The sequence below is a fragment of the Camellia sinensis genome, chromosome 1, assembly GCF_055761805.1.
Source record: "Camellia sinensis isolate YWXY chromosome 1, ASM5576180v1, whole genome shotgun sequence".
In the NCBI taxonomy this organism is placed as follows: Eukaryota; Viridiplantae; Streptophyta; class Magnoliopsida; order Ericales; family Theaceae; genus Camellia; species Camellia sinensis.
The window spans coordinates 34,812,403-34,826,133 of record NC_138961.1 but is presented as its reverse complement, the minus strand read 5'-3'; the positions used below and the strand labels follow the sequence as shown (position 1 = coordinate 34,826,133).

Below are 13,731 nucleotides of genomic sequence, written 5' to 3'. Positions count from 1 at the left end.
ATACTTGTGTGTTGTGCGCATCACATAGTAATTCTAGCTAATTAACCAGAATAAGAACACATGTGTTTCCAAAAACAAGATATCATGCTTAATACAGGCCGACCTTTCCACAATTCATAAGTAGTGTTGTTGGTCTTCTTATGGGGTATTCTGTTAAGAACATAATTAGCAGACAATATTGCTTCACCCCACAAGTTCTGTGGTAAGCCTGAACTTAGTAACATGGCATTCATCATTTCTTTTAGAGTTCTATTGTTCCTTTCAACTATTCCATTTTGCTGAGGAGAATAGGGTGCTGTAGTTTGGTGAATAATGCCATGTTGTGCACAAATTCATTTAATGATGCATCATATTCACCACCCCTATCACTTCTAACCATTTTAATGGTTTTACCAAGTTGATTTTCAACTTCTGTTTTGTAGAGTTTAAACATTTCTAAGGCTTCATCTTTACTTCTAAGTAAATAAACATAACAATATCTTGTGCAATCATCGATAAATGTTATGAAATACTTTTTGCCTCCTCTAGTTTGAACAAATTTTAGATTACATACATCAGTATGAATTAAATCTAGAGGTTCGGCTTTCCTTTCAATCGATTTAAATGGAGCCTTAGTTAGTTTCGCTTCTACACAAACATCACATTTATGATTAGGATTAATTTCAAACTTTGGTATATAATCCAAACCAATTAATCTACGCAAAGCATCATAATTTACATGTCCTAATCTACCATGTCATAAATTTGACTCAAGAATATAAACAAAAGATGTGTTATTCTCATTCATAGCAACTTTTGGTACAACTGTCATTACATTTAGTTTAAAGAGACCATCACTTATGTATCCCTTACCAACATACATACCACTCTTTGTTAATACAAATTTATCAGACTAAAAAACAAGCCTAAAACCATTTTTACTTAACAAAGAACTAGAAACTAAATTCTTTCGGATGTCAGGTACATGCAGTATGTTGTTAAGGGTTAGTTCTTTGCCTGATGTCATCTTCAAGATCACTTTCCCTTGTCCAACCACATTAGAAGTAGAAGAATTTTCCATGAAAAGTTGTTCACCATTTGTAGCCTCATTGTAGGTAGCGAACATCTTCTTGTCCGCACAAATATGACGAGTTGCTCCAGTGTCAACCCACCATTCCTTTGGGATTTCCAACCAAATTAGCCTCAGACACCACAGCAAAGAGGTTAATGTTATTCACTCCGTCAGAGATGTAATCTAGTTCAGTTACATTGGTCTAATTGGTAGTCTTCTTACTTGTACTTCCATGATCCTTCTTAGGGCAGCAGCAGTCAGAAGCCCGATGTCTAGTCTTGCCACAGTTATAGCATTTTCCTTTGAATTTCTTGTTGCTATCGCCTTGTTTAGGACCATCTCCAGTAAACTTCCTCTTGTTGTTATGTGGTTTATGAACTTGTTCAATCACATTAGCCTTGGACTCAATGGGATTTTTCCCATTCCTCTTTTCAGCCTTTCGGTTATCTTCCTCAATTCTCAATCTTACAATAAGTTCATCCATGGTCATCTTTTTGCGTTTATGTTTTAAAAAATTTTTGAAATCTTTCTAAACCGGTGGTAACTTTTTCACTAAAGTAGCGATTTGGAAAGACTCGCTAAGAGACATACCTTCTGAATGAATATCATGCAAAATTAATTGAAAACTTTGAACTATAGAAATTACTGTTTGGGAGTCTACCATAACAAAGTTCAGAAATTTACCGACAACAAATTTCTTCGTGCCGACATCGTCTGTCTTGTATTTCTTCTCCAAAGAATCCCACAATTCTTTTACTGTTTTCAGAGGACTGTATACATTTTACAGCATGTTGTCAAGGCCATTAAGGATGTAGTTTCTGCAAAGGAAATCTAAATGTTTCCAAGCATCTATAGCGGCAACAACTTGCCGATCACTTTCACCCTCTTTAAGTGCTGGAGCCTCTTCATGGAGAAATCAGGCCAAATTAAGAGTTGTAAGATAGAACAACATCTTCTGCTGCCATCTCTTAAACTCAGTACCGTTAAATTTTTTCATTTTTTCTCCATGATCTATTGGTACATGAACATGGTTCTGGATAGGAACCGGTGCTGGTGTAACAATCGAAGTACCACTACCAGTTGCAGTTTCAGTTGTAGTAGCCATAATCTTTGATTACAAAAATCAAAAAAAATTAAAACACAAATTAATTTTCTAGTTACTAAAACCAGAAAATAAATGATAACACAAAATAATTTTATTTCTCTTATTACTAAAACTAGAAAAATAAAATATCACAATAATTTTCTGTAACATAAATTAATATTCTGAAATTGTTAATGACACCAGTATATTACTACTAGTTGTCAAAGAAAAGAGACAGTATATTACTACTATCTGTCAAATAGCAAAAACACTATTTATTTTTCCAACCAGAATGTCTTTATGAAATCACAGAAAATTAAATATAATGAAGATACCAACATGACTCTGTCTTAAAATTGTTGGACAATCTTCACTGTATTTAAATAGATTAAATTCTGTTGTGTACTAAACAACAACCAGAATATAAAGAAATAAAGGAAATGAGAGAATTTGTTTGATTACAAAAATCAAAGTAGAAATAAAAATAAATAAATAAAATCAGATTTTATTTTGTTACAAAAACAAAATTAAAATCTGATTTAAATAAATAATAATAACACCGAAAATAAATTAAATAACTTACTAGATTAATTCTTGAATAATAATTTGATCAAGTCCAGTGTTTGACACTGTGTCCTTAAGACAGATTCGTCCTCTCCACGGTGCTTTCAGAATTTGGACGTCTATCTCCCAAGGTGAAATGATCAACTACAAACAATAGCAGCACTACAAATTGTTTGCCTTACCTAAGTGTTTACACTCTTTCTTACAAGAAAATAATGCAACAAAATGAAAAATAAATTTGCAGAGCTCTTAAGGACGAAATTTATGAATTTTCTGAATTTCAAACATTAAATGAGGGCTGTCCTATTTATAGATGGATTGGTGGCTGCAGGTTTTGAATTAAACAGGTGCAAACCTATTTGAATAGGTATGAAACCTGTTGGTTTTGAATTTAAACAGATTTGAATCTGTTGGGTTCACAATTCAAACAGATAAAAACAGGAAGGGCCTTGTTTGGGTGTACAGTAAAACCAGACCAGATTATTTCCGGTTTAATTTGAATTCTGGATTTTATTATTCCAAAAATAAAATTAAATTCAAATTTTTCTGACCCAGAAATATAGGTATTGGGTCGGACAAGTTCGCCTGGACAGACGACGGCGCTGTGCGTGTGTGGTGATTGGTGATTTTGGGGTCAAATGGGTCTAGCCCATTTTGTTCATAACCTCCCTCTCTAAAACACTTGGGTACCCCTTGGGGCACACCTCAAGTATCAAACTCATGCATTATAAACCCATTCAAAACTCCCCACCAAATCAATGTGGGACAAGCCTTATTCAAACCTTTAAGGATTTTCTACCAAAACTCTATTTCCATGGAGCATACTTTGGTTTCAATTTCCCATTCACTCGGTAATGGTTTTGAGCAACCAAATATACCACGTGAATCACAACGCGGCATAGAACGCGTTACCACTTTGACCCGCGAAAATCGACGCACGGGTCTCACCTAAATAATAGACCAAACTTAGGAAAAAATTCTGATTTTACCCAGAATTTTATAACTATTTCCAACAATGATCAAGTATTTAATTAAGTCCCTGTTGACCCGAAGTTGGTGATTAATAAGGCAGTGAGAAAAGCCATTGAGTTTGAAGCAGCTCAAACCTTGGTGATATCTCCATCCCTCATCTCCAATCCTATTAGTGTTTCACATGGTACTTGGATTCCCCCAGCTCAAGGGTCTGTCAAAGTGAATTGTGATGTAGCTGTTAATGCGGTTTCAAAAGTGGGCCTTGTTGCTGTTCTAATGCACATCGATAAGGGAAAGCTCATTGATGGGTTAGCACAGGAGGTTGCTATCACGTCAGTGTTTCAGGGAGAAGCCTTAGCAATTCGGGTTGCTTCTGTCATGTGTGCTACTCTGAATCCAAGTCAGATGGAAATAGAGGAAGACAACAAAAGGGTGATTCAACTCTGTCTATCTGAAGATGTCCCCCCATGGGTGTGTGTTGCCATATGCAACATCAGGACTCTGGCTCAACGCCTCATGCTAATCTTTAGGAGGTGTTCAAGGCGTGCCAACGAAGTGGCGCATTGGACTGCTCGAGCTAGACTAGGAGGTCTCATCTTGTAAATTGGGTGGCTTGCCCCCTTTCTTGCCTTGTTAATCACTTGCCTATCTTTAATATATAATTGGCTCTTTTGATCACAAAAACGAAAAAAAAGAAAAAAAAAGAAAAAGAAAAAATAAACTGGTTATATTTCAATTGGACAAAATCTATAATTCTTATATGAAAATCACATATTCGAATTTTAAGGGGGTGAACAAATAGTTTAAAATTTCATTCATTGTTAGTTGGGATTACCCACGGTATAGGTCTGATAATTATATATATATATATATATATATATATAGAACAGGAAATTACATAGTATGTTTTAGAATTAGTTAGAGCAAAACTACAAACGTAAAGATTATGTTTGATTCACAAGACTAATAATGAAAGTGTAAATAATTCCATCAAATTAGTATTGTATTTACTATTTAATTGGATTATTAGGATAAATTATTCTCTTGTCCATTGTTTGATTCGTATTAAATAAGAAAACATATGAATGTAGGATTACAACTATATTTATCTAATTTTTCAATCTTACCCTCCATTAATATTTCTTTACAATTTTTATTTTATCAAAATTTCTTCATAAATGTGGTTTTGAAAAAAATATTTATGAATAAATAGCTAAAGATATAAAATACAAAGGCCATGTTTGATTTGTTTTTTGGAAAAAAAAATGAGACCCCCGCCATCCCCAGTGATTTTTGATTTTTTTTTTTTTTTTTTTTTTTTTGTATCCTCCTGTTGCTGCCCCCCACATGTATGTGTGGGTGCTAAGGTCGGAAGCATCACTCTTGTTTTTTTAATTTTTTTTAAAAAATATAAATTAATTTAATAAAATAAATATCAATTTTTTTTAAGTTTTTAAAAATTATTTTTAGCCTTCTAAAATATAAAATTATATAAGAACAATAAGTGTTTTAATTTTTAGTCAAGGGTAAAAGAGTTTTTTTATTTTATTTCTCAGCTCAGGATATATAATCCCACCCCTATCCTATTATTAATAATCCTACAAATTTGTTAGATTAATTATCCATTAGTTTAATAATTCTGAAACAAAATTTCAAAATAAACAAAATTATTGAGCCCACCGATTAATAATTTCAATCCCATACTTTAATCTTGTCAATCAAACATACTCATAACGTTTATTAAAATTTTAAACTATGGAGCATACATCAAGATTATTTTTTTACTTATATTTTTTTTGGTCAGTTGAACGGGGGAGGAGGATCGGGATCGCACAAACGGGCGCCACAGTGACTGAGATTTAAATCCTATAAATTACTAAAACAAAAAATAATAAATTAATATATATATATATGTATAATTTTAAAAAAGTAAAAAATAAAAAAATAATACCAAACTCATGAAAGTAAAAGTGATATTTATGCATAAATTTGTGCAAATGAATTGTGTGCTTTTATGAATTTGTAATTGGTTAGTCATATTTTTCACTCCTTTTTTTTTTTCTCCCAATATTTTTATCCGGCCAGTATTGGGTTCATCAAAATATTGAGAGAACTTTCGACTGTATTTGGTTCTATTCTCAAATCATGATTCTACTCTCATATTCTAATCATGTGTTTGATTATCATTTTCAAAATATGATTCTAAATAACATTTCAAAACATATTTGAAAACATATTTGGTAAATCAAAGAGTTTTTAAGTTTTTGAGTCTACCCGGTCGTTCGTCCAAACATCATCCAGGATAGTTTTGAATTTTTGGATCTATCCGATCGTCCGGTTGGTTGACCGAAACAGTGTTTTGTTTGTTTTGTTTGGCAATTGCCACTTGTTATTTGAAAAAATATGTATATATATATATATATATATATATATTTGTTTTTGATATTTTTAAATGTATAAATTATTTTTTAGACCAAAATGACAAATTATTTGGCCATTTATTTAAAATTAAAAAAAAAATTAAATAAAAATTAATTTGTCACATTAATTTTTTAAAAATTAAAAATATTTTTAAACAAAACAACTAAAAAAAATTGCAACTAAATATACAATCAAAAGTAATTTTAAAGCACTAGCTGAATATTTTTTTAACAAAAAATAATATTTTTTAAAATATTTTAAATAAAAAATATTTTCATAAATTTTTGATTTTTTAAATAAAAAAATTATTTTTTTTCAATAATTTTTTTCTTGAATTGAATTTTAGAAAGAGTTTGGTTATGAGTTTTGAATAAAATTTTCAATAGAGTTTTGAGTTGTATATTTGGTTATGAGTTATAAGTTTTTGAATTAAGTTTTGAACACTTTTTTCAAAATTTATAACCAAACAACTTTTCTTATTTCAAAATTCATTTCAAAAATTCAAAACTCAATTGAAAATTCAATTCAAAACTTTTTTCAAAATTCATAACCAAATAAATTTTCTCTTTTTAAATCATGATTCAATAACTCATAAATTTAAAATTACATTATCAAATCATAATTATAAAATTAAACCAAATATAGCCTTCAATTTCTAACTACAATGTAGAGCCCAATCAAATGTTATGGTCCTTTTTTAATTGGGCTTGAGTTTGGCCATGGGCTTCCCCAAGTTCTATCAAACCAGGATTCATGGGATGCGTAGCAATTTTGGACGAAGCGTTTTCATATTATGGAGTTGTTTGGAGTGTCCTAAATAAATGTACTTTTTATCTTTTTAAATTAAAAAATTGAAAAAAAAATATGGATATTTGGATTAATTTTTTGATTTTTTATAAAAAAATGTGTAATAAAAAATTATAAAAATTGATTTGTAGGGAAAAATTAAGATTAGGAGTTGTGCAGGGTAATTGTTGACTTTTGATGAATAATGTTAACTTTTTAACTTTTTGAGTAATTTTTTTATTTTTTAACTTTTTTACAATATGCCAAACTTGACCTATATCTCTGCCATCCTCACGAATGCTTGGGCTGGGCCTAGTTTGAGGATTTTTTCGATGAAACATGACTTAGGCCCCGTTTGGGGACTTACCTTTTTAGCCAATTAGTCAAAAAATTACTAAATTAGCCAAAAAACCAACAACTCATACCAAAAAGTCAAAGATTCTCTTTTCTCTCTACTTTTTGCACATCTTTTCATAATTAGCCAAAAAGTCATCCCAAACATACAAGTTTTTTTTACCTACCTTTTTAGCCAAATAGCCAAAAAATTACTAAATTAGCATGTTCCCAAATGAGGCCTTAGAACCCAGTGGGGTGACCCCACCACCCACGGATTTTTGATTGGTGGAATTTTTTTTGTTTTTTATTTTTTATTTTTTTGGGTCTTCCTCTCATTGCTCCCACATGTATGTGGGGGTGTTGGGGGCCACCCCGCTGGGGTCTGGAGCACTATGCTTTTTCTATATTGGACAATTTGTAAACCCACGTTTAGAAAAAAAAAAATTATCAGACAATCCTATCCGATAAATTTAAATACCTAAGTTTTATTACTTTTTAGTATACCAATAAGTTATTTTAACTCAATATTTTTTTTAAGAATATTGATAAGTTAAAAATGGATAGGAAATATAAATAAGAAAGAGATTCTAGCCAGTTCATTGGGTGAATCGAAGTGTACTGTTAGCCCTGCAGGGTCTATTACGAGTTCCGTTTTGATGATTTGAACTATTAAATTTGTAAAACTCATTGAGTACTTCATATATGTAAATATCGATATCTGATCAGCGTAATTTTTTACAAGCATAAAGTACTCTATGAGCTCTATATATTGAATAGTTAAGATTATCGAAACATAAATGAACTCCACAAACCTAATAATATGCTCTAATCCATACGGTAAGCTAGAGAAAAACCTTTCCCCCTTATGGGTGGTTTGAAATATTCTAAATAAGTATATTTTTTGACTTTTTATAAATAAAAAAAACGTAAAAAAGTACAGAAGAAATATTGATTGATATGACTTAAAAAAAGATAAAATAATAAAAATTGTATACTTATTTTGGGATGCCAAACCACCCATCCCTAAATAAGTAGGGTCAATACCACCATTTACATTCACCTATTTGTATTTTTATTATTTATTTATTTTTTGGATATTATGGGACCATTTGAAAACATGTCAAAACAATCAAAAATTAACTTTTAACTCATTTTAAATCACATAATTTTTCATATAAAAAAATTAAAAAATTAATTTTTAACAATCGTTCTAAAACACCCTATAACTGATAAGGCCAAGTGGGCCATCATCATTGCAATTATAATAAACAAACAACAATGATTCATCTCACTAAAAACATCACCACTAATAACACTAATGTATTAAAAAAGTAAAAAAAAAAAAAAATACAACTCTAAGACTAAAACATCACATCATTAATGACGGGACCCACTGTCACCTAATTAGTGGGAGTACTAATTTGTGCTCCCAAGCATTTTTCATAAACAAAGGAGTAGAAAATGAAAAATGATTACCATATAGCACGCTGTCCGTAAACAATAGCTAGTAGATGATCGCACCCGTATGAATGTAGGCATATTGATTTTTCCATTTGTTTTCCAGAGGCGAAAAGATCATGTCAGATTTAGAGTGATTGTTCGGTAATTTCAAAATATTGTTTTAAATTATTTATTATTTGATATTTATGAAGGTACTTTTTAAAAAATTTAACAATAATGCTTCAAACTATTAATTTTGATATTTTAATGAAACATTAATGACATAATAATAAACAAAAAATAAATAAAATAAAAACAAACCAAGACCAAAACATTACATCATTGTGGGTGGAGTCTACTGTCAACACATAAAAACTACCTTTAAACTCAAAAATTAAAGTTCTAAGGCATTTTTCAAAATTTAATACAAAATACTATATCATATTATTTTAATCAATTAATATTAATTAATGTCAAATTAAAGCATCATATTCTATTGTTTAAAAGTAAAAAATAATTTCTCACTGGTAATATTTTATGACTCAGATTATTTAACAAACTAAAAAAAAATTAATTATTCAAAAGTTGATAGAGATTCCCGTTTATTAACCTTTAGTTTAAAATCAATTTACAATCTAATCCAAAAATTTTCATAATTAACCCTCCAATTCACCCCCTCCCAAAAAAAAAAAAAAAAAAAAAAATTGCTCATCAAAGGTGTTAAGGTCCAGGTATTATTATCACAATGATAAAGATCAGGTCAAGATTACAGATTGTAATTATTTTTAGAGATGCTTTAAAGAAATTTGTTCATCTCTAATTTTCTTTTTAATAGTAGAAATTATTTGACTATAATTAATAATAGACAGACTATAACCAATTGATAATAATAACTTTAAACGATTTAATTCATCCTCTAAATTAGATGGAAAATGTTTGAAGGTCACAATTTTTGTGGTTATAATGGCTCAAAGCTGTTAAAACGACGTCGTTTCGTTTTGACAGTTTTAAGCCATTGTGACTAGAAAAATTGTGACTCTCTAACATTGTTGAAATTAGATATATATTGCAAACTATCATTGATTTTTGTACGAATATCAAAAATTAAAAGCATAATCATCACGCTTTTGTTCATAAAAAGAAATTATAGAGAAATACTTACACAACTTCACAAGCTTTGAAGCAAATTGGACGAAGCATGTACAGTTCTTCAAAATCGCACTCACTAGCACACTCACACTCACACTCACACTACACTATCACACTCACTATTATTTGGAAAACTTCTTGTTGAAAAACTTGCTTTGTTATGCGGAAAAGATATGGGAACGGACTTGAAATAAATTGGAGTCCGAAGAGATGAGGGATAATCTGCTTTTTAGCTTTTGAACTGGAGAAGAATCTGCTTTTTAGCTTTTGAACTGGAGAACAATCTATTTTTAAGCTGGAGCGATAAGGTTTGCTTTAAAATGCTTTGTCGATAATTGTTTTGGAGAATCAGCTTTTGAGCTGGAAAGTTTGTCATCACATGGGTTTATATGGATGAAAGTGACTAACCTTTTTATAAATTATTGAGATCAATCCTTTGACACGTGCTAGAATAATTCTCGCCAAGGTCATGAGTGTGAATATGAATTGGAGATGAGGGTGGTGAAATTGTTGGTGGAACTCAATTGATTACAATTGTATGCTTACAAGGTTTCGGATTTGTTCAATGTACGGAGGAAGAAGAAGAAGAAGAAGAGAGAGAAGACTTTATTGATATATCACATTGTGTGTTATACAATGAGGGGAAGGAGGCTATATGTAAACTAAAGTAGATTAGGGTTGATGTCATGGATGACATCATAATAGGGTTGATGTCATAGATGATGTTAATGATGTTGCTCGATTTTGATAATGTCTAAAATGCATTAGATTTATTGTGATTTTTAGTACTCATATTTTACATTTTTTAACACAAAATATTGTCTATTAAAATATACGTTGTATGATGTATCTAATCTAAATATTATTTGAATAGAATTTACTGTGCATCATAGATTTTTTAATAGAAAAATTACAATGTAATTAGTATTTCACTATTTATTTTTTGACAATCGGTACAAAAGTTACTGTGCAAATAGTGATTACTATTGCACAGTGATTACTATTCACCGAAAGCGACCTAGCCCATAATTTCAAAGGTTGCCTCGCGTGCTGAGCTGCAACTGTTGTCTTCAAGGAGTGTCCGTTTCCACGTGATCCAACGTGCAAAATCAAAAAAGGAGCGTCTCCTCTCCTCTAACGGATACATGTTTTGGTTATATAAGAAGTATTTTGCTTGGAGAAAAAGAAGAAGAGAAGAGAAGAAAAGAAAAATATGTGTTAATTCATTTGTTCTCAAAATATTATTGTGTTTCATTGAGTTATATTCTGTGTGAAAAAATTTGTTGAGAGTTTGAGTAAAAATTATAAAAGAGTTTTCACACCCTTATTATTTTTGTAAAAGAGAGAGTTTTTGTGAGTGATTTTTCAGGATAAAATCACTTAGTTTATGTGTGACTAGGTACTAGATTCAAAACTAGTTGGGATATTTTTGTGAGTGGTTTTTGGAATAAAATCACTTGGTTAGGTGTAACTAGGCACTAGATTCTAAACTAGTCGGAGTGATTAGATATGCTTACTTGTTGTAAAGGTTCATTAGCTCCCATGAAGTTAGTGGTGTATTGCTATTTGAAGAATAGTAGAAAAATTTCCTAGGAGGATACTTGTGGAGTAGATGTAGGTTTGGGTTAAGCCAAGCCACTATAAATCGCTGAGTTTGCTTTCTCTTCTCTTTACTTATTTTATTTCATTACTCTATTTTATATTGTTGTACGTTTTTTATTTATTTATTGTTTGGGTCAAAATTTTAATTTAGCAATTCATTTAGAAACCCAATTCACCCCCTTCTTATGTTGCCTTCTGGATAACCATTGGTATCAGAGCTTGGGCTTTTACATTTGACTCAACCATTTAAGAGTAGATCATGACAACCAATTTTGGTGCTTATTTTGCTGAAGGTCAATTACCTCTAGGCCACCATTTTTTGATGGCTCAAATTATACTTCCTAGAAAGTAAGAATGAAAATTTCATTCAAGTTTTAAACTATAAGCTATGGAGAATTATAGTCAATGGTCACAAGATACCCTCCAAGACCATCCAAGGACGAATCTTGCCCAAGGAAGAACACGAATGAGACAACAATGATTTGAGAAGCATTCAAATGAATACCAAGGCTGTGAATCTTTTATTTTTTGCTTTAGATTCTAATGAGTATAATAAAATCTGTACATGTGAATTGCCAAGGAAATTTGAGATAAATTAGAGACTATCCATGAAGGGACCAACCATGTTAAAGAATCTAAAATTAGTATGTTGATTCATAATTACGAACTTTTAAAATGGAATCCCATGAATCTATTTCTGAAGTGTTTTCTAGATTTACTGACATTATTGATGTTCTAAAATCTCTTGGTAAATCTTATACTAATATTGATTGATGAGAAAAATTCTCAGATCCTCGCCAAAAAATTGAGAGTCAAAAGTGACTGCTATTCAAGAAGCAAATTATTTAACAAGATTGAGCATGGAAGAGCTTTCAAGGTCTCTCATGACCTATGAACTTGTAATAATGAATGGAAGCAAAAAGACAATTGAAGCCGCTTGGGGAGATGATGATGAATGTTGCTCCGATGATGAAAGCAACAACAATGAAGCATCTCATATATACTTAATGGCAAATGAAGATGATGAGGTATGTGATTCTAACAACGAATCTTATTCTTTTGATGAATTAAAATCCGTATTTGAAGAATTTGCGTGATGATTTTCAAAAACTTGACATTAAAAATATTGCTCTTAAAAAATTTGCTTTCAAATTCAACAAAAGAAAATGAATTTTTATTTAATAAAATTGAAATGTTACAAAATGATTTTTTAAAGAGAAAAAAAGAAAATGACATTTTGAAATCAAAAGAATCTTCTATCTTGAAAAAGGAACTAAATGATTTAAACCTGAAAATGATATTTTTAAAAATGAAATGAGATCTTGAAAAATAAAATTTTAACAATGAAAATGATATTTTGAAAAAGAAAATGATTCTTTAACAAAGGAGAAAGTTGTTTTGAACGAAAATATAGAAGATTTGAAAAATATTCTTTCAAAATTTTTTCAAGGAAGAGACACTTTGGATAAAATTCTTAAAAGTAAAAATCGTACATTTGGTAGAACCGAAATTGGGTATAAACCTTTTTAAAAAGGAAAAACTTTCAAAAATGATTTTGTTCATGCATCTTCTAGACACTCTCATCTCACGTGTCATTTTTGTAGTAGAAAAGATCATATTTCACCTTCATGTCTGTAGATACCCTATTGTGACTGGCCTTAGAGTATCTCCAACCCAATACTCTCGCCAAGAGGATGAAAATAATTTTTTTTATTCAAAAAGTAAATATAGAGTATGTCACTATTCATTTAAACTCCAACCACAAACCTTTATTTTTTTCTCAAAATATTTCCCTCCAAAATTAACCATTAATTTTCCCTCCATTAATTTCCCTTCCATCTATTTTCTTTACCATCTATTATTTTATAGAAAAACAAATGCCCTCATACAACAAATTTAATTTTGTACAGGAGCTAATAAATTTTGCAACATTAATAATTTTTTCTTAAATACATTTAATATTAGACTCATTTTAAAGATCTAATTTTAATATTATTAATGATACCAAATTTATAAAATTTAGATGTACATATTAAAAGTTATTTGTATTTTATAACATATAACAAAAAATAGAAAAGGATATAATTGGTGTATAAATTTAAAAGCAAAAGGGTTTGAGGACAAAATTGATATTTAAACAATATGAATAGTGTTATAGAGATTATCATTCATTTTTCATACTCCCTCTATATTTGAAGGATGAAACATCCATCCTCCCAAATGGAGAAAGATATAGAGGATGAGTCAGAGCTGAGAATAGAGAGAGGATGCTTCAAATTTGAAGATATAGAGCATGGACTTAGGCACTTTCTTTTGATAACCCGAT

General features: G+C 30.2%; 1 long non-coding RNA gene across 1 annotated transcript; it reads right to left on the bottom strand.

Moving 5' to 3' along the window:
- Window positions 1-758: 758 nt before the first annotated feature.
- LOC114286008 (uncharacterized) lies at window positions 759-10,475 on the bottom strand. Its single transcript, XR_014333839.1, has 2 exons — window positions 8,691-10,475; window positions 759-4,339 (listed from the first exon to the last, which is right to left on the bottom strand). It is a non-coding gene; the product is annotated as an uncharacterized LOC114286008 (long non-coding RNA).
- Window positions 10,476-13,731: the final 3,256 nt, after the last annotated feature.